Here is a 26,527-nt window from a genome sequence, read left to right as displayed (position 1 = left end):
CTTATGTAGGAAGGATGTAATGGTCTGAAGGAAAAAGAGAAAATCATTCTGCTGTGAAACAGTATGTTTCTTCTGTAGTATGTTGGTATGGCTATATAGTGTGTGCTGCTATGATTGATTTGAAAATAGTTTTTTGGTATAATCAGGATGATTCAGTATTTTTAGTCTTTGTTTGCAGTCATATTTCTGAGGATTGTGTTTCTTGCAACCATATGAGCGTGGTTTCTATTATTTCTTCCTGAGTTTCTTTCACTGACCACTAGAAGTATTTATTTGAATGTTCCAAATGTTGAATATCAATCTACTTGCGTTCAGCAAAAAAAAAGACATTCCTCAATGCTTCGATGGGTGCCTTGTTTCATGACCACTTTTTTGCAATTTTACCAGCATCTTTCTGGTAAATTATACGCTGATGAGTTCAGCAGCAGTTGTTTTTAGCAGAACAAATGTTATGTTCAGCTTTCAAGATGTTTCTTTGCTTATGGATTAAATTGTTGGTACTATCACATTGAACAAAGACATCAATATGGGTAGTGTTTGGAGAATGATATCAATCTGGGGTTCCCCATCGATTTCTCCTCCAAGGATTTGTATTTCGTTCAAATAAGTCATCATCTTTAGGATATGATCCCTTACGGGAGTCCCCTCTGTCATGGTGGCTGTCGTTAACTTTCTCATAGCTTCTTGCCTAGCGGCCCGATTCTGGTGACCAAAGAGATCCTTGAGATTGTTCATTATATCATAAGCTGTTGGTAAATCCTGATGCTAATATTGCAGCACATTTGACATTGAAGCTAAAATGTAACACCGTGCCATCTTATCTGCCTTTACCCATTTCTTATAATTCTCAATCTCCTCTTGGGTAGACTCACCATTAGGCACATTAGGGCACTCCTCTGACAGTACAAACTTATAACCCTCAGTAGTTAGGACAATGCCCGGATTTCTTTTCCAATCTATATAAGTTTGTTCTCTTTCAGTATGATGGCCAGTGGGTTGAAAGTCATCCTAAGAATCATAAAATAAATTTTGGTCAAGACTCTAAATTTAGAATAATATTGATTCCTCAAACAATACTATTTAAATTAACCAACACCACAAATCACCGTGAATTTTGCATGCCACGATAGTGTGGACGTATACAAAATCAAACATTTGTAAGGGGAGGTTTTACCCATTAATTTTATTCTTGTCAACCTAACTTTATGACAAATAAAATTAATAGTTGGTTTTCCTTTGGTCACACAAATAATAGGAGTGACTCTGATGGAGAGGATATTATTAGATGTGCCTAAGTGTATACCATTACTTGACACTTAGTTCATTAAATAAGATTGTGCCCCTTCCGATGGGGAAGATCACACGCTCCTAATTAATTTTCTATAGTCATCCAAAATGGAAGTTTGATCTAGTGATCCACAAACAAACTCATCCGATATAGAGGAAGGCACTCAAAGTCAACGCGCAAGTTTGTTTGCATCACTTACAAACCAGTAATGGAGACCGTGAAATTTATTTAAAAATCCCTCTCCCACTTAGTTATTTAAGGTGAGGAATTTTAACCTAGCAAGCATACATCACAGTAAATAAAAGAAATAAATATGAAAAATTAATTTTTCAACTATTATGGCCTTTTCCATCACTGCCCTTCGCGTGCTGCCAGCTCTAGGGTTCATGTCGTCGGGTCCATCGAGCTTTCTTTTCTGTTGCGCTTCTGGTCCTCCAATAATACTACGCCTTGCAAGGATACGATCTGTGACAAAAAATAGAATTTTACATATATCGATTCTATATTCCACCAAGGAATGTACATGTAATCTAGATTGAAACAAAAATGTAAAATCCTAATAACTAATACAGCTCCTACTATATTTAATATTACAATCATGCACACATAATAAAATACCTTTAACATGTCCAAGAGTCCAATCACACACAATATCTGTAAGCCATAATAGTTGGAGCTTGCAACCATAGAGTTAGCACATCCTACTATTATTCTGCCTAAATTATGTATGACATGTGCATAATTAAACTAAAAACCAAACACACAAAGGCAAACACTAGCTCTGATACCAATTGTTGGTTGGTCCTAGGAAGATCATATCGGTTCCACTGTACAAAAATTTTGTACAAGTGTTGAACTTTTCCTAAACAACCTATTGTGTTCTCTGGAAATTAAATTAGGAATCGCAAATAGAACTTAACATTATTGGTTCCAAATTTAACTTATCTGTTCTTAATGGTTCAGATTTAGATCGCAAACGATGCTTAACATAGTGATCCAAATCCACCTATGTTATAAATTCAAATAAATACTAATGTTCAAAATTGGCTTCTAGGACTGCATGGCGAGGCACTAGTCCTTCTTGGGTATGGGATCATCCACCACCGCTTAGACAAAGCCCTTTTTTTTAAAAATATAATATTTAATTTCCTTATATAACTCTAGGTTTAACCAAAAAGAACAATCGAATCACAAATTCAAAAAAAAAAAAAACACAAACTCGAATCACAAATTCGAAACTCTAAAATCATATGCCTCTTGTGTTTGGAATTCATACAAAGAAAAACTAGCATGATGCGAAAAATAATTACTAGTTATACCTTTCTTTGTATGCAACGACCTCTTGATCTTCTGCCATATTCCTTGCCTCCTCTTGGCCGTCGTGTGGGCGACGATCCTCTAAAATGAACATCACCCAAAAGCTCCTTCTCCTTCTCTAAGTTTCGGTCACAACCACCACCAAGGAACAAAAGAGGGCAAGGGGAAAGGAAAGGGGAGAGGGCCGGCCACAAGAGAGAGCACAAGCAAGAGAATAAGAATTGATGCATCATGAGGCCTCTCCTCCCCTTCTTTTATAATACTTGCCCAAGGCAAATAAGGAAAGATTTTTACAAAAGATTAAAATTTTCCTCTTGTTTTCCTTTCCTCCTTTTTAATTCCTTTTTCTCCTCTTAATTGATTGAATGGCCGACCCCTTGCTTGGGCACCAAGCAAGGGTCGCCGACCCTTAAAAGAAGAAAAATATATCTTGTAAAAATTTTATAAGCAAAGAAGGAAAGCTCTTATAAAATTTTACAAGCTCTCTTTTAATTTTCTAATGTGGATGTTTTTTTTAAAAAGGGAAATTTTAAAACAAGTGTTAAGATTTAAAACTTCTCATTTAAATTTTTTTTAACAAGGTTACAAAAAAGGAAAGTTTTAAATTTAAAACTCTCTTTTTAAAAACCATGTGGATGGTTAAAAAGGAAAATTTTAAAACTTTTAAAACTTTCCTTTTTAACCATATGACCTAATTCAAATAAGAAAAGTTTTATAATTTTAAAATTTCTCTTTTTAAAACTTGTAGATATCTACAAAAAGAAAATTTTAAAAATTCAAAACACCCCTCATACTTTGAATTATGTGGCCGACCCCCTTCTTGCTTGGGCACCAAGCAAGAGGTCGACCCCTTTGAGGAGGAAGTGGCCGACCCCATGGCTTGGTCACCAAGCCATGGGTCGGCCCCTTCTTGGACACCAAGATGGGATTTTTCATGAGTGGGTATAAGGCATTAATGAGGCTACGATAGGGACCTAGAGGAGAAATTGGTTTTGGCCTCCCGACGAGCTCGAGTATCCCGTATTCACCCCGAACACACAACTCAAATTCATCAATAATAACTCATTCCACTAGAGAGTTATTATTGCACTACCACACCTATCCCAAATTACATTATGGGCTCCTTATCATGAGTGTGTTAATATTTCTGTGTTTAAGATATCGAATGCCCATTAATTTAATGAGTTACTGACAACTTATTTAATTAACATCTAGCTCCGAGAGTAGTACCACTCAACTTTATTATCATGTCGGACTAAATCCACTTGCAGGGTTTAACATGACAATCCTTATGAGCTCCTCTTGGGGACATTATCAACCTAGATTATTAGGACACAATTTTCTTCTATAATAAACAACACACTATTAGTAATATCATTTCTCAACTTATCGGACCTTTTGATTTATCGAACTAAATCTCACCCATTGATAAATTAAAGAAATAAATATTAAATATATGTGTTTGTCATTATATTAGAATTAAGAGCACACACTTTCATAATAACCGAGGTCTTGTTCTTTTATTTAGTCAGTATAAAAAGAAATTGCCTCAATGACCCTACTCAATACACTCTAAGTGTACTAGTGTAATTATATAGTCAAGATAAACTAATACCTAATTACACTATGACTGTTCTGATGGTTTGCTCCTTTCCATCTCGGTCGTGAGCTACTGTTTATAATTTATAAGGAACTGATAACATAATCTTCTGTGTGTGACACCACATACCATGTTATCTACAATATAAATTAATTGAACAACTACACTTAGCATACACTCTATATAAATAAATATTTATATAAATGTAGACATTTTTGACCAATGTGATTCTTTATTTTAAAATAAATATTTACAAAAGCTAGGCTTTTAGTATACACTCTAACACTTTTATCACAAATATATTTTCTAATAGTTATTATCTTTTAATATCACCAATAAATCTCATTAAAGAATTACAAGAGGAGAGGAATGGAGGATACCAACAACGATGACTTGTCGGTGATTATATTGTTGTTGAGGTTGAGTGGACTATGGATGAGAGCAAGAGGGATTGGAGGAGGAGAAGGCATGGGAGAGGGAACTATTAGAACTAACAGCATAAAACATAGAATAAATCTATAAACAATGGTAAACACTTACAGTAATCGCCTGAGATGATCTTGAAGACGATGAGCCAAATCTCGACAAGTTCTTCTTGCTTGTTGTTGGAAGTGATCGAAATGCTCTTCACAAGATCACAAACTAAATCTTGACAGTATGTTCTCCTTTCCTCCTTTACCCATTGTCAAACCCCTCTCATTTTTCTTTATGGATCTTCCTGGCTTGGACGTCCATGTATAAGATGACTGACGAAGACGAAGGTGCAGGGGAGCCCCTTCATCTCCTTGTCATTTGCATTAATGAGGGAGATGAAGAGGCACCCCTTCATCTCCTCAACGTCTAACATCTCCCACTCGTCTAAGTCAATTCATAATGGCCACATAGACAATGTTATTAGTCACATAGACTATAAGATGATCGTGTCACAAAGACCAGAGCAAAATATTAATTAGTCACAAAGACCAAATAAGTCACATATACTATATATTGATCAAGTTACAAATATCATAAAAAAATTAATTAGTCACAAAGACCAAATAAGAACATACATTCCATACTTTAGGGAAAATGGTCTGTGCGATAGCAAGCACACTAAGCAATTATTGCTAAGAAGATTATTACACCTTATATAGCTACTCTATAGAATGAATCAAAGACATCAAAAACTTGCCTTTACCCCAGATTACATTATTTACATCAATATGAACATCTCTAATCCCTCATAATGACTATTATGTCAAGAGCATGTTTAACATCTCCAATCAATACAATTATTTACAATTACATTTTATGTACTGAACTAAAAATATAACTGGTACTAGTGAATATGTTATAGATGTAAATCAATCTTAATCTTCCTTTTTAGCTAGAATCTATTCATTCTAATCAGTCGCTTTTCTAGTTATGCTCTATAGATCGAATCATCCATAGCCAATATGAAACATGCTAAAATAAGAGACACTAATCATAACTTTAAGTAGACAACTAAATAGTCACTTAGGGTAAGATTGAGATTAACTTATAATCTCAAGGGTCTCACATAGTAGAGAAGCATGGATCCATTCTCCTACTACCCTTATTGTCGCCAAAGCACATGTGGTATGAATCACATGCTACGATATTATTCTCTTTACTAAAAAAAGCACATGTGTTTTCTCAAAATTTAATATCGTACATATTTTGATCTAGACATTCCTAATATCTAATCCTGAATTCAACACATGAATTCTAATCTAACCCTAAGCAAATCTAGTAAATGGTGGGTTCATTTACTCTAATCGGCAATCTTAACTTATGAGTATATCTCTATTCACAGCCAACGGTCTTACCTCTATTTACACTTAACAAATAGAGATGGTTGTCCATGTGAGTGGACCAATCTCACTCTACCAACATGCTTATCAAGATTTTTTTTTTCAAATATAACAAAGACATATATACACTGAATAGATCATGACATTTTTATTTATCTAAATATCTTTATAATAATTTACATTCTTCAAAGTCCCAAAGACTTCACATGTCCTTGAAATGACTTTTTAGTCAATGAATTAGTAAAATGATCTACAAACATAGTACGTGTAAGGATATACTCAAGAATTATCATTTTCTTGTCAACAATATCCCTTACAAAATTATACTTAATTTCTATATACTTACCTTTGTTGTGATATTTAGGATCTTTGAAAAAAGTTATAGTAGCTTGATTGTCATAGTACACTATAACAGAACTCCCACTGGCCTTAGTAATTCTCAGATGCTTCAAGAACTTTCTTAACTCCCAACTTCTTGCACAGTTACTACACAAGCCACATAGCCTCTATTGTCGACGAGACTACACAAGCCAAGCCATATAACTTCTATTGTCGACAAGGCTACACAAGCCAAGCTACATAGCTTCTATCATCGACAAGGCTATATAAACCTACTTCTTGCTATTCCATAATGAGATGATGCCACCATTCAACAAGAAGACATAGCCAGATGTGAATTTTCTGTTATTAAGGTCTCTTACCCAATCTGCATCTATATAGCCATTCAGGCTCATCTTAGATCCTTGGAAATAGATACAATAATCTGTTGTCTTTTTGACATAATTTAATATATATTCTCTTCATTGTTTTCCAGTATCTCGATACTAGGTTTAACTAAAAACTATTAGTTAAGCCAACAACATAGCTTATATCAGAACGAGTACTCAACATAGTGTGCATTAAACTACTAATAGCACTGGCATATGATTTTTTTATTTCGGTTATTTCCTCAGGAGTCTTAGGATATATACTTTTGCTCAAAATAGTACCTCTCGCTACAGGTGTCTGTTTAATATTACAATCTTAATTATATAAGCTTCTTGAGACAAATCCAAAATCCTTTTTGATGGATCTCTAATAATCTTCACTTCTAAGATGTACTCTGCTTCTCCCATATTTATTATGTTAAATTGTGATGAAAGTCATGATTTGACTTCTATCATACACTTTATGTCACTTCTAGATATTAGCATATCATCAACATATAATGATAAGCTGACAAACTTTCTTTTCCTTTCTTAGGTAAACACAATGATCCCTCATTGATCATTTTGAAATAATAAGATAAAATGACTTCATTAAATCTTATGTTCCATTGTCTTGAGTCTATATATACTATTTTCTTGGTTTCAACAATGTAACCTTCTAGCTATGCCATATAGATTTCCTCATCAAGATTACTATTAACGAAAATTATTTTTACATCGATTTGATGTAATTCTATGTTAAATTATGCTACCATAGCTAGGATGATACATATTGACACAAACTTCAAAATTGGGGAGATTGTCTCTTTAAAATCAATACCCTCTAATTGGGTATATCCTTTTGCAACTAATCGAGTTTTGTATCAATTAATCGATCCATCTGCTTTTCTCTTTATTTTGAGAATTCACTTATTCCCAATAGCCCTTTGGTTCGGAGGAAGATCAACTAAATCCTAAATTTGATTCTTTCTTATTTACTTCATCTCATTCATTGTAATTTTTTATTTTTCTCTCACTGAGCTTCTCAAAGCTTCCTTGACTATTCTAGTTTCTTCATCGTCAACTGGGAGAATCATCAATGCGTCATTCTCAATGTCAAACCTTCTTCGAGGAATAATTTGACGACTACTTTTGCAGATTAGACTATTGAGAAACTGACTCATTCAGTGATAAATTACTCCTACTAGGTTGACTAGATTTAGACATCTCCTAATTTGTTGATAAAGAAATATTATCCTCCTCTTCTATCTCATATAGAGGAATTGTCTTATCAACTTCATCTCGTGTTGGGAACTCAGTTTCAAGAAAAGTAGCATCTCTTGACTCTATTTCAGAGATGGTTCTATTTTGTCGCTCACTAATGAAGACATAATTGTTAGAAGTCTCAGAATATCTTATAAAGATACACTTCTTACCTCTGATTCCTAATTTTTCATATTCATGAGTCTTATCATGAACGTAGGCAGCTAACCCCAAAGTCTCAGATTACTCAAATCTGATTTTGGTTATCTTGATGAGTTCCATTTCCATTTACTCAACAAAGATTGTCACTTTTATTGAATACAAAAGTTACATATTAGGAAAAAGTAGATAAGATGCAGTTTGCACCTAGTGGTTTTTGTTATTTTCTACTAACTAGGCTTGTGTTTTTTATAGCTTATAAATCTATGTTGCATTTTGTCATGTTAAAATATTCAGCATGCATTAAAGAGTAATTTAGTAGATTACTCTATTTTTTTTGTTCATTTTTTGTAATTGAAAGATACAACCTACGTGCCTAATTTCTTGGATCAGTTATTTCCTTCTTTTTTCTTTACAAGGAAAACTGTGTTGGATCGAGATGCACGTGAGAGGGGAGAGGGGTGAATCGCGTGATTTTAAAAACTTTTCTTTTACTTTAAAACAAAAGGCGGAAAAAGTGAAAATAGGAAAGTACAAAAACACAAGTAGTTTTACTTGGTTCGGAGCCTTCGGCGACTCCTACTCCAAGACCCAGGTCTCACCTAGCAATAGGTAATTACTAATAGCCTATCTCGGAACCGCCAGAAAAGGGGATCAAGTAGAAAAGAAGAATCAGAAAAGTGTAACATGCTACACTTTCCTTTATGCAACAATTTAAGTACAATATTAAAGTTGGTTACCCAACACCTTCATAGATGATCGGATTAGGCTCGGTATTGGATGGCTCCTCAATAGTGATTAGGCAGAGCAACAGCAGGAAGCCAGAGCAGTCCGAATGCCAAACGGACGCGTAGAAGCTTGTAGAAGAGATGTTGTAAAAGCCTTGGTCGAATGTCTCTTTTATAAGGGATGGAAGGCGCCTTCCATAGCACTGAAGGCACCTTCAATTACAACTTTTATCCCTTAAAAGCCAGCTCTTATCGTCGATGAGGTTTTTTGCATTATCTGACTGAAAGCACCTTTTAAGCTCCCGAAGGTGCCTTCCATGAACAGTACTCAAGGCGCCTTCCGTCTCCTGGAAGGCACCTCGAATACTGTTCACCCGAGGTATTTTGTGTTATTTTACCCTGAAAAATGTGTTAGTCCAACACAAACAAGATATACACTGCAAGACAAAGTTAGCATAATAAAAAAATAGTAATAATTAGTTTCTATGATCCTGTCCTTCCAAGACCTAGAACTAGTTAAGGTCTCAATTTAGGTCTTTGAAATGGACCTAAATTGTATCAACGCCTGCTGTCTCTTCAATCGGGACATGTCCTTAATGAATCACTCTCCCTAGTGACTTACCTCCACTTACCAAATGTCAAGTTACCTCCTTGAAATCCAATCTAACCCACCAGGTCTTCTTGTTGGAATCACACATCCTGACTTCGCCCATCAGGAATCGAACATCCCGACCTCTTGTCGGAATTGCACATCTAGACTTCAATCCATCGGGAATCAAACATCCTGACCTCCTGCCAGAATCCTACATCTGGACTTTACCAATTAGGAATCATACATCCGACTAGACTTCTTGTCTGGTGTCTAGCCCTCTTGACTCGTCAAGTTAGTCAATTCTACACACTCGGTAATAAGTTTAGATCACAAACATATTTAATTTTAATCCACTTATCATTCATCAAAATTTAAGTTTTACCATTGGTTCCAACTGCACTAACAATATCGCTCCTTTTTTGATGTAATGACAACCTGAGTTAAAATTAGAAAAAACATATAGAACATATATATTAAAAAATGATTTTAAGATAAATCTAAAATAAAATAGTTAAGTTTTATTCTCTTAATCAATTTTAGGGTTAAGTTTTTTATATTTCTTTGGTTCTTCTTACTTAAACCCTAACCCTCCTCCCCCTTTGCCATTCATAAAAAAATATACAGATAAATCTACCAAAAAATGTAATTACACAAGTATAGCAAGTAATAAATGTAGGGATCTAGCGCGCTAAACACGCTTAAGCGCAGCGGAAAAATTAACTAGATCCTCTTCAGAAGATCCATGTGAAGGAGAAAATATACTAAGTTTTACATGAGAGGTATACCTTTGTTGCGTGCCCTTCACAATCCAGACATCAACATTTTCTTTTGGATCAAGATCTCAGACGATCAAGCGTCCGTGTCTCTACGGTATCCACACGAACACATCCTTCATTCATCACATGAATGAAGCATTCGGAGAAGAACCATCTTCTTGTGCTAGCAAGAAATATGATTCGGCCAAAACTTGAAGAATCGACCATGGAGGAAGGAGGAAGAAGAAGAGGGTAGTCTAAAAGTCACACTTTTCATCTTATCTTCATCTAATGAAAAAATAAATCCAAAAGCCTATTTATATTCATCCCATGAATACCAAGGGTCTTTTGTCTCTTTGTATTCCTTTTAATGGGTTGGATTGTTATATTATATTGGATTAATCATTAATCCAATAACCCAATAAGTCTAACCCATTGAGTCTAACCTATTAATCCAATGTGTCTAATTCGGATTGGACTCAATCCAATGAGTGAGTTCAATTAAGTCTAACTCAATGAGTAACCCAAAAGGCCTAATCATCTCATGAATGGCTCTTAGGGCAAATTACTAACAATAAATTCTCACAGTAAGCATAAAACTTGTAGGTTATCATAGGGAGGCGTTAAGAAAATTTTCCAAAGTATTTTGAAAGGAATTTTTAAAATTGACAAAAGGTTTTCAAAAGTTTGAAACTTAAAAAAAACAAACCATTTTGCAAAATTGAATATTGCAAGAATTTTACAAGCTAATTGTCAAGATAGATTTCAAAACACCTTTCAAAAATAATTTGTTACAAAGTAATTTTTAGAGTTTCAATTGTTCAAGGCAAATTTTAAAACGTTTTGCAAATTAATTTTTTAAAAATATTTTTAAAGTATTTTCAAAGAAATTTGTCAAAATAAAATAATTTTGGAAACATTTTCAAAATAGTTATTAAACAAATTTTAAAAGGTTTATCAAAGATTATTTTTAAAGTGAAAGAATAATCTTTCAAGAATTTTACAAAAGGTTTCAAAAGAATTTTTAAACCAACACTTTACAATAAAACAAATAATTTTTTTTTAAAGTAGTTTTCAAATATCCTCCCTTGAACCTGATATTATTTTAAAAAATATATAATATTCATCTAAAGATTGTACTTAAATGTCTAACTATTAGTTAACTAACTTGATCAATGTATTGTTTGTATTTTTCGCTTGGTTAGTCAAGTTAACTATTAATGTCTAGTTAAAAATTTATTGAAAAAGAACTACTTGATCAATGTATTGTTTGTATTTTTCACTCAGATTTATGTTGATGCACTGATATAAGAATCTGAAGTTCAGGCAAAAGGCCTACACATCTCATATGCCATTCTAAATTTTTTGAATACACAATCAAGATAGACTTTGTGTGTTTGTGAGATGCTCGTTACCTAGATCTATAGGATTCATGCTTTATATGGGTTCGATCTAGGCTAAGGTTAAAATAAATTTTTAAACACTAGAGAAATGAAAATTTTTATAAAACATAAGTAATAAATTGCATAGAATTTGCAACTCACGTGAAAATTTATTTGAAAATAATAGTCCTAGTCTATCGTACACATTCCTAATTTTCATCTTAAGTTGCTAAATTCGAGTTCTAATAATGGTTAATAAATATATCAACCAAATTTGATTTTGACTCAACATTGTTAAGTTCAACATCTCCCTTGACTACATGATCTCTTACAAAATGGTGTTTAACTTCTATATGTTTGATTCTTGAATGATGCACTAGATTTTTGGTTAAATTAATTGAACTTATGTTATCAATAGAATTTTTTGTATGTTTATAATTCAAGTTAAAGTCTTGTAATATATGCACCATCCATAATAATTATGCTACACACTCACCCATAGCTATATATTCTGACTTAATTGTAGATAAAGTAACACAATGTTTTTTTTACTAAATTAGCTGATAAGTGATGATCCAAGCAATTAACCTCCACCACTTGTTCTTTTTCTATCTAATTTACAGCTAGCATAGTCTGAGTCAGAATATCCTAAAAGTTCAAAATTAGTTATTTTAGGGTACCACATTCTTATATTTTGTATACCTTTTGTCACGCCCTAAGGGTAAGGTTGCCCAATGAAAATCAGACAGCACCTCCCCTATAGCAATGACAAATGAAATAAGTATACAATGGCCCAAGGCTACTCACAAGTCATCAATAGCCTGCACAGTTGGATATAAAATACAACCACGCAGTTATATACATGTCCACATGGCTAGAACAAAAAGAACATAACCACGCAGTTGTATAGTAAGCAACCCACACGGTTGTAGAAAAACACAATGGAAGTCACAAAATAATGAACGTAAAACCATAATACAATTAATTGCGAGCTGACCCAGTTTGACGCAACCATATTAACACAATTACAAGAAGCGACAAAGCTAAACTCCATACAAAAGATATATATTCACGAATAAGTCCAAAGCCAATAATGTAAACAGAAGCAATAATAGAAAAGTCGCTCGATGTTACATGGGACTGGCGGATAGGATCTCCAGGTGACTCCATAAATTCTTTACCTGTTACCTGGTGAAAGAAAATCAGTTTATGGGGTGGTGAGTGCTGGGACTCAGCGGGTAATAGACATATAGTGCATGAATATAATAAATAAGGTATACAGTCTCATAAGGAAAATAACAGATACTATAATGATATCATAATAAATGTTCATACCTGAAACCATACCCTAGGCTAGTAATAGAAGGTCTGGAATAGTAAAGATTTGCTATAGTATTGCTCATAACTACAAGGATAACATGTGAGATATATACATACTACTAACAAGGAAGTTAGTATCTAAGCACATGCAACAGGTAAATAACTCAACATATGTAAGCATATCGCATGGATATAATAAAACAACTGCATAAGTAAGCAATCAACAGCATCTGCATATATAATAATAACAGCGTATGCACGGATGGTCACTCCCGCCTACCCCTCTGCACTATGACCCCTGTATGGTCGAGAGGTCGGGTCAGTGATAAATTGTACACCCCTTCAACTACCACTACTCTCAAGTGGCCGAGGGGATAGTTGCATAGTAGCTAACTAGCAATGTAGCGATGGGGGTCCTTGCTGCTCGCAACTCCAACTAACTCTACCCATGAGTGAGCAAGTGGAGGCACAACAGGATAAGCGACACACTCTAGCTATCACTACCCATGAGTGATCGAGCGTCCGGCTCTAACCAATGACCCTCTCAACCACAAGGGAGACATGATCGCCGACATGCATGCAATGACATGATTCATAAAATGCAACAGTCATTATATATATATGTATATATACAGAAATCAGGTATGTTATAAGAAGCCAACATGCTCACTATATAGATATGGAAACGAGTATCTCAAAGATCGAATGGATAAGTATCAAACACAGGAAAAATACGAGTGGAGTCAAGGTGAATCTGTCCAGAAGCTCTCCAATTAACATCATCACCCACTAATAAGAATTTTAATTTCATAAATGAAATCCATCTGTTTCATCGATCTACATGCAACAATAAACTAATCCATTGAGATCGTTAACCAATCCAATTATTGATTTAATCATAGTATGAGAATTATCTGCTCAACCTATCTCTTAACCATAGATCAACTAATTCCAAACCAATACACACCCAACTCAATCCAACAATATCAACTAAGGATAGATTAATCAGCTCATTAATCTAATCAGATTTAGTTTGGTACCCAAATCAGTAGTTCTTGGTTCTTCTGGCAATGGTGAATCTGTCCAGAAGCTCTCATAGCCTCAAGGATCATCAGTCTACGGTGGTGGCATGAATCCAGCACGAAATGGGGTCATTGCAGCTATGGATCTGCAATCTAGAATGTGTCGATCCGATGACAAATTGTGATGGTCGTCGAATAGGGAAGAGAAATAGGGATAAACAACACCTCATACCTTCTTGTAGTCGAAAGAGTGGCTACGACACTAGGGCACTAGCTCGAAGGTAATTGGAGAAGAAGGATGGTCAATCTATCCCACTCGAAGGATCGACAGCAGATCCACACCGACAAGGAAGAGGAACATGAATCCAGTGGAGAGGGGAAGGTGATGGACCTCCCTGATGGCAACCACCTCTTCCCTACTCAGATCCACGAGAGAGAGGGACAGTTTGCCCTAATTCCCTTTGTCGACTCCTCCCTCTTGGCGACGGCAACACCCGGTAGCAGTTGCTTCTGCGATGATCGAGTGGAGGAAGGTGCAGTGGTGGCAAATTGGGGCGTTGCAGTGACATGAGAGGAAGAAACACTCTTCATTGGCTAGCTAGCACTCGTGGCGCCCAGTGGTGTATGCGCATGGTGGTCGGCCGCATCGGCAATGAGGAAAGGAGAAGCAGCGGTGGAGAGAAGGAGGTGACACAGTGGGTTCAAGAGAGGAATAAGGAGAGGAGAAGGAATTAATAACTTAGGTTTAGTTTTTATACTTAGGTCAATTAGGCTTAATGAACTTAATCAACTCCCACTTAAGGGATATTTCAAACAGGTCTCCTCTAAGCCTAATTGATTCATCCCCTTAAACATGTCATTCGGACTCCATTTAAATCTAAAAAAATTCCTAAAAATTCTCAGAAAATTTTGTATAGTTATTTCTCTAATAACACTTATTATTTAATTTGTTGTAATTTACATTCTCTCTCACTAATAAAAATTTGATCCCCAAATTTTCTGCCCAACTCAGGGATCTTCATTGAGGGGTAACAACTAAACAACATACCCATATACTACTCCATCTAAAAAGCATGAACAAACCTCCAACCGTAAGGGATTAAGGTTTCTTTATAAAACCACAAGATGACCCACTTCCAAATAGATAGTGATGAATTTGTGGGTTAAGTTCACCATACTTTCACTACTCCCACACTGTTGTCTAGCCAATTGTGGGTACATCAACTATATCAGAATCCATAATAGACACTATCAATAGATCCTCTAACATCTATATAGTATGCTTAGACTGTCCATCTATTTGAGGGTGGAAAGTTATACTAAATCAGAGTTTCGTATCCAAAGCCTGTTATAAACACTGCCAGAACTGCGAGGTGAAACACAGATCTCTATCTGATATGATACTGAGAGATATACAATGAGGGTCGGTAATCTCTTTACAGTATAACCCTACTAATCGCTCCAAAAAAAATGTCTTACAGACTGATAGAAAAGAAGCAAATTAGTCAATCAATCAACTGATAGAAAAAAGCAAATTAGTCAGTCAAACAACAATTATCCAAATCATATTATATCCTCTTCGTGTCCTAGGTAATCCAATAATCAAAAACCATCATAACACACTCCTATTTCTATTCCAGTATCCGAATCTACTGGGACAATCCTATTAGTCTTTGATGTTCAGCCCCTACTTGTTGACATACTAGATATTGAGCTACAAAATCCATGATGCCATTCCTCATGTTGTTCTACTAATAGGAGCACTTCAAGTCTCTATACATTGGGTACCACCTAGATATATCACAAATCTGGATCGGTGTGCTTCCTGGAGTAATTCCTCCTAGACTGGGTGTGACTCAAGAGCATAGATAATCCCCCATAGAAATAAAGAATCTCATTCTCTTTACATGAGAATTCTGTCTGTAGTCCTGAGACTAATCTGCCACCTATAAACCGAAAATGTTGATCACTAGCTTGATCCCTTTAAATTTGCTCAGCAATAGGTGACTATGCAACTATGGACTCTAGAGTCCCTTGCTCTATCTATCTCTACTCTACCAATCCCAACTCGAGAAACTTTGTATCAGTCAGTTATAACTCCTCAGGATTTCCTACTCAAGGCACATTAGCTTTTCCTGGAGGGTAGCTCCAAATCATGAACTGGATCATTCATGTCATGATCTTTCAACTGTCGAGAAACATATGATACTACTTATTCATACTGCATCAAAACTACACCTAACCTCTGGTACGATACATCTGTGTAGAGTACAAATCAGTCTACACAAGAAAGTAAAACTAAGACGGGTGCAGTTGTTAGTTTTTGTTTCAGGTCCTGAAATTGGTCTCGTAAGCCTTTATTTAGGTAGTAAGTTCCATACCCTTCTTGGATAGCCCAGTCTATGACATAATAATGCTACAGAAACCATCAACCAGTCTCTGGAAATATCCAGCCAAATCAAGGAAGTTGCGAGTCTCCTATACAGACTTCGGCTACTCCCAACTGGTAACAACCTCTATCTTCTATGAATCCACTGATATGCCTCTGCTTGAGACAATGTGTCCTTGAAATCCACAGAAGGTAGTCAGAATGAGCATTTACTAAACTTCACATAGAGATATTCTTGTCAGAGCATCTCTAGAAGTATGAGAAGATATTATTCATGATCCACCTCGAATCAGGAATATATCATAATATTGTCAATAAAGACAATTACAACTGATCCAAATTCTCTAGGAATACCAGATTCATCGAGTCCATGAAAATATCTAGGGCGTTGTAAGCCTAAATGATAATACCAAGGATTCATAATGTCCATACAATAGACACACTCAACCATAAGATCACTGGCAACTAGTCTATACTCTGATAACCAACTACAAATCACCAAATCCATAAATATTACAGACATGTTACTCCCCATGTCACTATCAACAACAAATACCAAATAGTAGATTATTAAGACAAATATCCACTAATAGATCATCAGACGACCATATATCACAACATTTAATCTCAAAATATCCACCCATAAATCATCATAAGACAACATATCATAATATATGATCTCACAATATCCATCAATCTCAAATCATTCTTAACATTAATTAAAATTGATAACTTCCCAAGCAATGATAGAGTTAGAGGGAATCATCCTTCCTCCTTCTTAACATAGAGTATCGAAGTTATACCTGAAAATATCTCAATCACGAACTCCACTTGACTTTCAGGTGGAAAGATAAGGAGTTCATCTAGAAACTTATCTAGGTGTTCTCGGATGATACAAACTTTCGGAGTGAAATAACGTACTATCCTTGTTAAATCCCATTAACGATAGTAAATACTTCTGACCTTCAACACCCACTGCTAACAAACTAAATATATCCAAAAGTCTATACAATTTCATCATCTCAAATACTCAAATATTCACAGTAAAGGAATGACAATCTAAAGTCCAAAGGGTCACTCAATCTCCTGACTAAGAGTCACCCATTAGAGAATATCACCACAAATCTCATAATCATAACTGAAGAATATCCTCTGATCTGGCACTACCACCGTCCCTGGCAGACGTTCATGATGTATTCCACGTGTCTATGTTGAGGAGATATGTAGCTGACCCAGCACATGTGCTGTCTGATATACCAGTTTCCCTTCAGCCTAACGTTACCTACGAGGAGGTTCTGGAACAGATTCTGGACCACAAAGAGTGTCAGCTGCGGAACAAGACTATCCGGCTGGTTAAGGTCAGATGGCAGCATCATTCTGACGAGGAGGCTACCTGGGAGCTCGAGGATATGATCCAAGCTTGATACCCCCATCTTTTCACTTAAGGTATATGGATTAATTTATCGTTCAACATTTATACTCTTTATATGTTGCGAGTACTTGCTAATGGTAAATAACGAAATTTGGGGACCAAATTTTTATTAGTGGGGGAGAATGTAAAATACCTAAAAAAGGGGCGAATAACCATAGGGGAAATTTTCAAAATTTTAGAAATTTTTCGAGAATTTTTCGGAGCCCGTATGGCTTAGGTTACGGGGATAAATTTTGAGCCACGGGAAAGCCTGTTTAGCCTACCCCATTTAAACGAGGAAAAGTTCAATTTTTATTTTTATTTTTATTTTCATTTTCTCTTTTTCTTTTTCCTCTTTTCCCTGTTTCCTTTCCCCGACGCCGCCCTCTCTTCATTTCGTCGATTTCACTTTGGCTCTTCTTCCCCAAACCGATGCGCCACCCTTCCTCATGTCGTTTCTCCTTCCTCCTGTATAAGGAAGTGGCCAAGAGGAATCAGGCACTCCCTCTTCCCGGTTCCTCCTCCCCCATTTCTTCCTTTTTCCCTGTGAGGACGGTGTCTCCCTGCTCAAGCTGTGATTGCGGCGACGAGACGAGGTTGAGCTCGTCGGCGTCGCTCCTCTTACACTGACTGGGGTTCCCAGTTTCCCTTCCCGATCTCCTCTTTGCAACTACCTTCCCCTCTGCCCTAGCACCGGACGACGACCGCCTACCCTGTGCCCTAGCACCACTACTGACTGCTGCGGACCCATGACCGGTTGTCGCCATCCTAAAATCGACACCGCCAGCTCTCGCATCTGGTTCCGGTGCCTACAATCGGGGGCTACTCAATCCCTAGCCATCCTCGCTCGTCTGTCACCATTCATTGCTGGAGGTGCTTCTCGTGTTTGTGATCACTGTGGTCGCAGGATTCTACCACCTAATCTGACCTTCTTCTAGATTTGATCTATATAACTACATCCTTGTTGAATTGGGACAACAAGGTGAGTTGGGTAGCTGTTTGATTCATAAACTCTACTGCTTGATCTTCTTCTTGATCCGTTTGATTCCAGCGGTGAGGTTCTGTTCTGTAGGGTTGTGTGTTGTGGATCAACAATCAAGGTTGTGAGGTGAAGTAGGATTGGCTGTTGGGTTGCTCTTGGTTACGGCAGCAACAACCACCTTGTTCCAGCAACCTTTTTGGCTGTGAATTGGGGTATGGTGTAGTAATTTTGATACATGATGTCGATGCAATAGGTTTATGTGTAAATTAGGTATGTTTGGATTACATGATTAGTTGTTCATGTGCAATTGGATTTACGTTTGGATTTCTAGTCTAATGGGTGATTAGGGATTAGGTAACTAACCCTAATTAATCGTTGGATCTAGATTGGGTGGGATGGTTATGTTGATTAGGGTTTTACCTTAATTTAGCCTTAAGGATTTTATTTATCTATTCATTTGAATTTTAGTTAAATAAAAGCTTATATATTGGTGACGCAGGACTCTGGTTCGAGACGAGCATCTCGATGTCGGATTTGACTGGATTGGACTTTCTATTTGAGGCGGGTATCTTGGGTTATTTTTTAGATAATGTCATGTCGATATGCTTAGTAGATTTTAACAAGTAGTAATAATTATATTTATATCTGCATCAGTATGCCACTATTTATTTCCGAGCATATTTTGTTTGTTACCTGTTTAGCATTCATGCCCCTGTTTATTATTTATGTTATAGAGGTAGTGGCATACCATGCCATGTGATATACTGGACTAGTCATTTACTATATCTACCCTGTGTACCTAGATCTGATTATTTGATCTACGCATTTTGGTACATATTTTTGGAGGTAGATAGGATCAGGATATTTCCATGCTTAGTGTCATACATCATCTCGCATAATTACATGTTGTGCGATTGTTGGCGCCATTATTGTTGAGCACATCGCTAGTTAATGGATTTACACACACAACCATTCATGGGTTTGTGGTTTTTATCAGGAAGGGTGTGTTGTAGTAGGTTTCTCTGTCAAGGGCTCCGCTGGTCCACTCATGGGTATTGTGACGCAGCATAGTAATAGGACAGGGATCCCTCCTCTGGATTGGCTCAGGGAGATGAGAGCATTGAGCTCCTCTTCTTATGATTTGGGGGTTAGGAGGATAGGTATACTCCGACAGCATCCTGTCCACTCGGTCACTTAGGAGCAGTGATGGCAGAGTGCACGGTTGTCACAACCCTACCCACTCGGTCGCACCATCGTGTGTGAGACGGCTGACTGGCGTCAGGGGTGACCAATACATGTTACATCATATGCACTGACTGCATTTATTGCTTGTGTTTGCTGCACTTTATATGCTGCATATTTGGTGTATGCATATGTTTGACATGCATACAGGATTTATAATACTCTCGGGCTGACGACCTTGTTATCCCTATACCCAGGTCCTAGTTAGTATAGATACTCCTGCTCCTTACAGTTTTGTATTTTTCAAATGATATATATCCAGGAGACTGCATGCATATTTATTATTAATTGTTATTTCTTACTATACATGTCAGTAGTTACCCGCAGAGGAGTTGACTCACCCCGTTGATATTACCATTTTCAGGTTGATGCTGTCGGGAGGTTCCAGTCGCTAGTCCCCCATCACTTCGTGTCGCGACAAATTATTATGAGTGTGGTTGGATGTATGCACTTTGGATCTTGAATGGACCTTTATTATCGATGGATTTTCATTTGGTATATCTTCCTACATGTTTGCCCAGACAGCAGAAGAGGTAGGTTTGGATGTATGCTGGTGATTTGAGTTTTATGAGTGTGGTTGAGTAGGATATAAGATTTGAGTTTTATGGATGTAGTTGAGTAGGATATTTGAGATGATTTCTTTATCATTGCTTAGGTTTAGTTTTTACTATTAAACTATATATATATATATATATATATATATATGTTCTGGCTGTGTTGACCGAGGTTTGTGTGGCCCAGAGGGCTTGTAGGTATGTCTCAGATTGTCACACGTACAGAGGGGATGTTGTCGAAATTTCTTCTGGCAGGGACTCCCCCGGGGTGTGACACCTAATCTCTAGTAGGAACTGATAGACCTAAACAATGGCTAACCCAACACATGTCATATATTCTACAAATAACTAGACAAGTACCAACAGAAGTGTATGATAACAATACATAAACATACCTCCTATAGCTTGGAGATGTCCTGTCGCTGCCTGGTCCCAAAACTCGAAAAGTCAAATCAAGAAAATAAATCATGGAATAAAAAACATGGATAAAATAGGCCTCATAAATCTATGACTCTGATACCAATAAATTATCACACCCCAAAGGTAAGGTTGTCCGACGAAAATCGGACAGCATCTCCCCTATATTAATGACAAATGAAACAAGTATACAATGCCCCAAGGCTACTCACAAGCCATCAACATCCCACATGACTGGATATAAAACATAACCACATAGTTATATGCACAACCCACACGGTTGGAACAAAAATAATATAACCACGCAGTTGTATAGTAAGCAACTCACACGGCTGTAGCAAAACATAGTGGAAGTCACAAAATAACGAATGCAAAACCACAATACAACTAACTACGAGCTGCCCCGGCTTAACACGACCACATTAATACAATTACAAGAAGTGAAAAAGCTAAACTCCATACAAAAGATACATATACATGAATAAGTCCAAAGCCAATAATTCAAACGAAATAACAGAAAAGTCACTCGATGTTACATGGGATTGGCGAATAAGATCTCCAGGTGACTCCATAAATTCTTTACCTGCTACCTGGCGAAAGAAAACTAGTTTATGGGGTGGTGAGTGTTGGGACTCAGTGGGTAATAGACATATAGTGCATAAACAGAATAAAGAACTAAAGATACAAAGGTATACAATGTCATAGGAAAAATATCAGATACTACAATGATATCATAATAAATGTCTATACCTAAAACCATACCCTAGGCTAGTAATAGAATGTCAGGAGTAGTAAAGATATGCTACAGTACTACTCATAACTACAAGGATAACATGTGAGGTATATACATACTACTAACAAGTAAGTCAGTGTCTAAGCACATGCAACAAGTATATAACTCAACATATGGAAGCATATCACATGGATATAATAAAACAACTGCATATGTAAGCAATCAACAACATCTATAAGTATAATAATAACAGCGTATGCACCGATGGTCACTCCCGCCCGCCCCTCTGCACCATGACCCTTGTATGGTCGAGAGGTCGGGTCAGTGACAAATTGTACACCACTCTAGATATCACTACTCTCGAGTGGCTGAGGGGGCAGTTGTATAGTAGCTAACTAGCTACGTAGCGACGGGGGTCGCTGCTGCTAGTAAATCTAGCTAACACTACCCATGAGGGAGTGAGTGGTGGCACGATAGGACAAGTGGCACACTCCAACTACCACTATCCATGAGTGGTCGAGCATACGGCCCTGGCCAATGACCCTCTCAACCACAAGATATATATATATATATATACAGAAATTAGGTATGCTACATGAAGCCCGCATGCTCAATAAGATACATAAATAAACAACAGTCAAAGCAAGTAAGCTTGATATCTAGTATCTGCTAAATATCATGGATAGTAACGTGAAACTGTATAGATATGGAAATGAGTATTTCAAAGATTGAGTGGATAAGCATCAAACATAGGAAAAATACGAGTGGAGTTAAGGTAAATACAATAACTATCTGAATATATATAGCTCATGCCTAAGATCAAAGTACTAAAGAATCAAGGTAAGAAGTACCCGCCTTTATATGTCGATGATGCTAAATAGTCTCACATCGAGATTCTTACCTCGAATCAAAGTCATGCAACAAATCATAAGATCACAACCAAATCCCTTCATACATCAAATAGCTAACCTAAATCCAAATCCAATTAGGAACCTTAATTTACTCCACCCAATCCATCCATTTCTTAAAGGTTAATAAATCTTTTAAACATTTAGATCCAATTAACATCATCACCCACTAATAACAATTCCAATTCCATAAATGAAATCCATCCCTTTCATTGGTCTACATGCAACAATAAACTAATCCATTGAGATCGTTAACCAATCCAGTTAACCAATCCAATTATTGATTTAATCACAGTATGAGAATTATCTACCCAACCTATCTCTTAACCATAGATCAACTAATTCCAAACCAATACAAATCCAACTCATTCCAACAATATCAACTAAGGATAGATTAATCAACTCATTAATCTGATCAAATTTAGTTTGTTACCCAAATCAGGAGCTCTCAGTTCTTATGGCAATGGTGAATCTGTCCAACAGCTCTCATAGCCTCAATGATTATCGATCTACGATGGTGGCATGAATCCAACACGAAATGGGGTTGCTGCAACTATGTATCTACTATCCAGTACGTGTCGATCCGATGATAAACTGTCACACCCCCAGAGGAGTCCCTATCGATAAAATTTCGACAGCATCTCCCCTGTACTGGTGACAATATGAAGCAATATACATACACAAAATAACATATAACCACGCAGTTATATAACACAGCCTACCTGACTGGAGATAAATAAATAAAACAACCACGCAGTTAATATTCAACCCACACGGCTGTATTAAAAGCACAGCGGAAAAACAAAGAGAAACCCCCACAATCCACAACTAAAGTTTACTAGCCAATAAAGCTTACACAACCACAAATCACGATAGCAAAACACCATGAATCAAACTCCAAACACAGACAAATTCATACAATACTAAAACTGATGAATACTAAAAATACAAGTAAAGAGGAAATAAAACCAATAAATGTCCTCAGATATGATGTGGGAAGTGGGACCGATAGTCGGGACTCTCCAAGTATCCATAATTCATCTACCTGCTACCTGGTGAAAGAAAAACCAATTTGTGGGGTGGTGAGTATTGGAACTCAGCAGGTAAGGAAAGATAGTGCATGAACATAACATATAAATAGAGAATGACAAAAGGAATATAGTCTCATAAGGAAAGGATAGTAGATACTAAAATAAAATCATAATAAATGTTTGTACCTATAACCATATCCTAGACTAGTAAAATCAGAAGTAGAATAACTCTGCTACAGAGCTACTCATAACTACAAGGGTAACATGTGAGGTATATATTGGGGAAATTTCCCTAGGTCAAGTTTGACCAGTTTGACTAAGCTTGAGTTGAGTTACGCTTGAGCCAGGATTTGAGTTTTGATGTTTGACAATATAAGGAGGTCGACAATATAAGGAGATTGCTGGAGCAATCGCCCTGTTATGGAGATGGTCAAAGGGTTGACCAGGTTGATAAGAAGACAAGTCAAGTAGGTCAGGGATGACAAGAGACTTGACTGGGTAAGTCCTAACTGGAGGTTAGGCATCTGGAAGTCCTAACTGGAAGTTAGGTAGTGATAAAGTCCTAGTGAGGAGCTAGGCAGGGGAAAGTCCTGGTGAGGAGCTAGGCAACGGGAAAGTCTTATTGAGGAGCTAGGCAGGAGAAAGCCCTGGTGAGGAGCCAGACAATTGGAAAGTCCTGGTGAGGAGCCAGGCAATTGGAAAGTCCAAGTGTGATCTTGGCAAAGGAGAAAGTCCTGGTGAGGAGCCAGGCAATTGGAAAGTCCAAGTATGATCTTGGCAAAGGTTGTAAGTCCAAGTATGTGGTCTTGGCAAGGTAAGTTCTAGTGTGACTTGGTAAGGAGAACTCGACAACTAGGATGAGGCCGAAGGAAGCTCTTGAAGGCAAGGCGTGAAGGATGGGGAGAAATCCGAGGGACGCAAGGCTGATGGAGGAGGTAAGAAGGCTAGTTCGAGGTTGGTCGGGTGTGGCCAAATGCTAGGCATGGAGACCCAACAAGTCACGGTTGACCAGGAGTTGGGTTGGAGATTTTGGACTTGAGTTTAAGTCAAGTTCAAGCTGGTCAATCGATTGAACCAGCGTCCAATTGATCAGTGGATCGATTAGAGTGTGCTGCGAAGGAAGGAATGACCCAATTTATTAGTCGATCGATTGAGACCATAATTTGTGAGCACAGAGGCCTTCCCAATTGATCGGATGATCTATTGGGAGCTGCCGATCGATCAGCCGATCGATTGGGTAAGGGAGTTCTCGCGCGATCGCGAGCACATAGAAAGCTTCTGAATCGATCCACTGATCGATTCAGATGTTACCAATCGATCGGTCGATCGATTGGGATTCGACCGTTGGGTAGGATGCACGTGATGGGCAGTTGCGATGGAGTGGTGCTGACGTGGCAATCGATTGGGAGCACTGTTTATAGCCTTGGCGGAACGTTTTCTCCGCAGATCTTTACGATTTCTTCCTGCGGTTTTCTGCGATCTTCACCAACGATTTCCTCCGAGTTTCTTGCCAGTTCTTGAGGGTTCTTGGAGTGCATCTCCAAGATTCAAGGGGCAACAACAACACACAGCAAGTAAGCAAGAAGAGTGTGTTTTCACTTGTGTTTTTGTATTTCTCTTCTTGTGTGAGTTGTATTTGTGTGTTTGGGTTTGTATGAGGCTTCTCCGCCTTCAGCTGTGACCGAGAAGGAGTATTTCATAGTGGAGGAGTGAGTCGGTGTGTGGATCCTCGGATTAGTCACCTCTTCTTGAGGTGGATACCAAGTAAATCCTACTTGTTAGCATTGTATAGTTTGTCTTTGAGTTGTATTCCGCTGCAAACCATCAAGATGAAGCAAATGACGCAAGCGCGCCATGAACCTCTATTCACCCCCTCTAGCGGGCATAAAGGTCTCAACAATTGGTATCAGAGTGAGGTTGCTCTTCTACGGACTAACCGCCAAGAGAGCAAGAAGCTAGAGGAAGAAGAAGATGGAGAGTGAAAGACCTCTCGGATGGGACATCTGAATTCCACCTCCGTGCGATAAAGAAGACTTCAATTTTTGGAGAACAAGGTTGGAGACTTGGTTCCAAATGGATTGGAACCAATGGGTGGACTTGGAGGACCCATTTGAAGATCCAATGGATAAGAAAGGGAAGCGCCTCCAACCTCGACATTGGACTGAGAAACAATGGGAGCAAGCAGAGGCCAATAAGGAGGTAACAAATATATTGTTAAACTTATTACCCTCTAATATTATTGTGAGTGTAGGTGATTATACAAGTGCAAGTGATCTTTGGAAAAATATCATTGCATATCATGAGAACCCTACACAATTCCAAGGTGTGGAGGAGCCCAAGACGAAGGGCTCCGTGGTCCAAGAGGAGAAGGACCAATCCGATGTCGACACGAGGTCAACATTCGAGGAGGAGAAGGAAGAAGAGGAGAAGGAAGAAGAGGAAAAGGAAGATGAGAGATCATCCGCATCTTCTAGAGTTGAAGAGGTGGAAGCACCCACACCCTCAAGAGGAGAAGAAGAAGATGATGATGCAACCTCCACAATGCAAGCTACATCAAATGGAGAATCAAGCATCATCCCTACAAGCAAAGGTATAGGAACTTCAATTGAAAATAATAAAAATCATATCATTTGCTTTGAGTGTAGGGAGCATGGGTACTACAAGAGTAAGTGTCCCAAATTGGCCAAGAAGAAGGGCCAAGTAGTACCCATGGGCAAGGAGAAGCCCAAGGAGATTGGTCCCACAGAATACAAGAGCAAGGAGCACATTGTGTGCTTCTCATGCAATCAAAATGGGCATTACCAGAGTCAATGCCCTAAAGGGAAGAAGTCAAGCAAAGTTAGAGGAGGAAGCACAAGTCTAGGGGGAGCTTTTAAGAGCAAACCCAATGTAACATTTATTGACGCAATTCCTTTTAGAAATGGTAAAGAGCAT

The sequence above is a fragment of the Zingiber officinale genome, chromosome 8A, assembly GCF_018446385.1.
Source record: "Zingiber officinale cultivar Zhangliang chromosome 8A, Zo_v1.1, whole genome shotgun sequence".
Classification (NCBI taxonomy): domain Eukaryota; kingdom Viridiplantae; phylum Streptophyta; class Magnoliopsida; order Zingiberales; family Zingiberaceae; genus Zingiber; species Zingiber officinale.
This window is presented reverse-complemented; position numbering follows the sequence as displayed.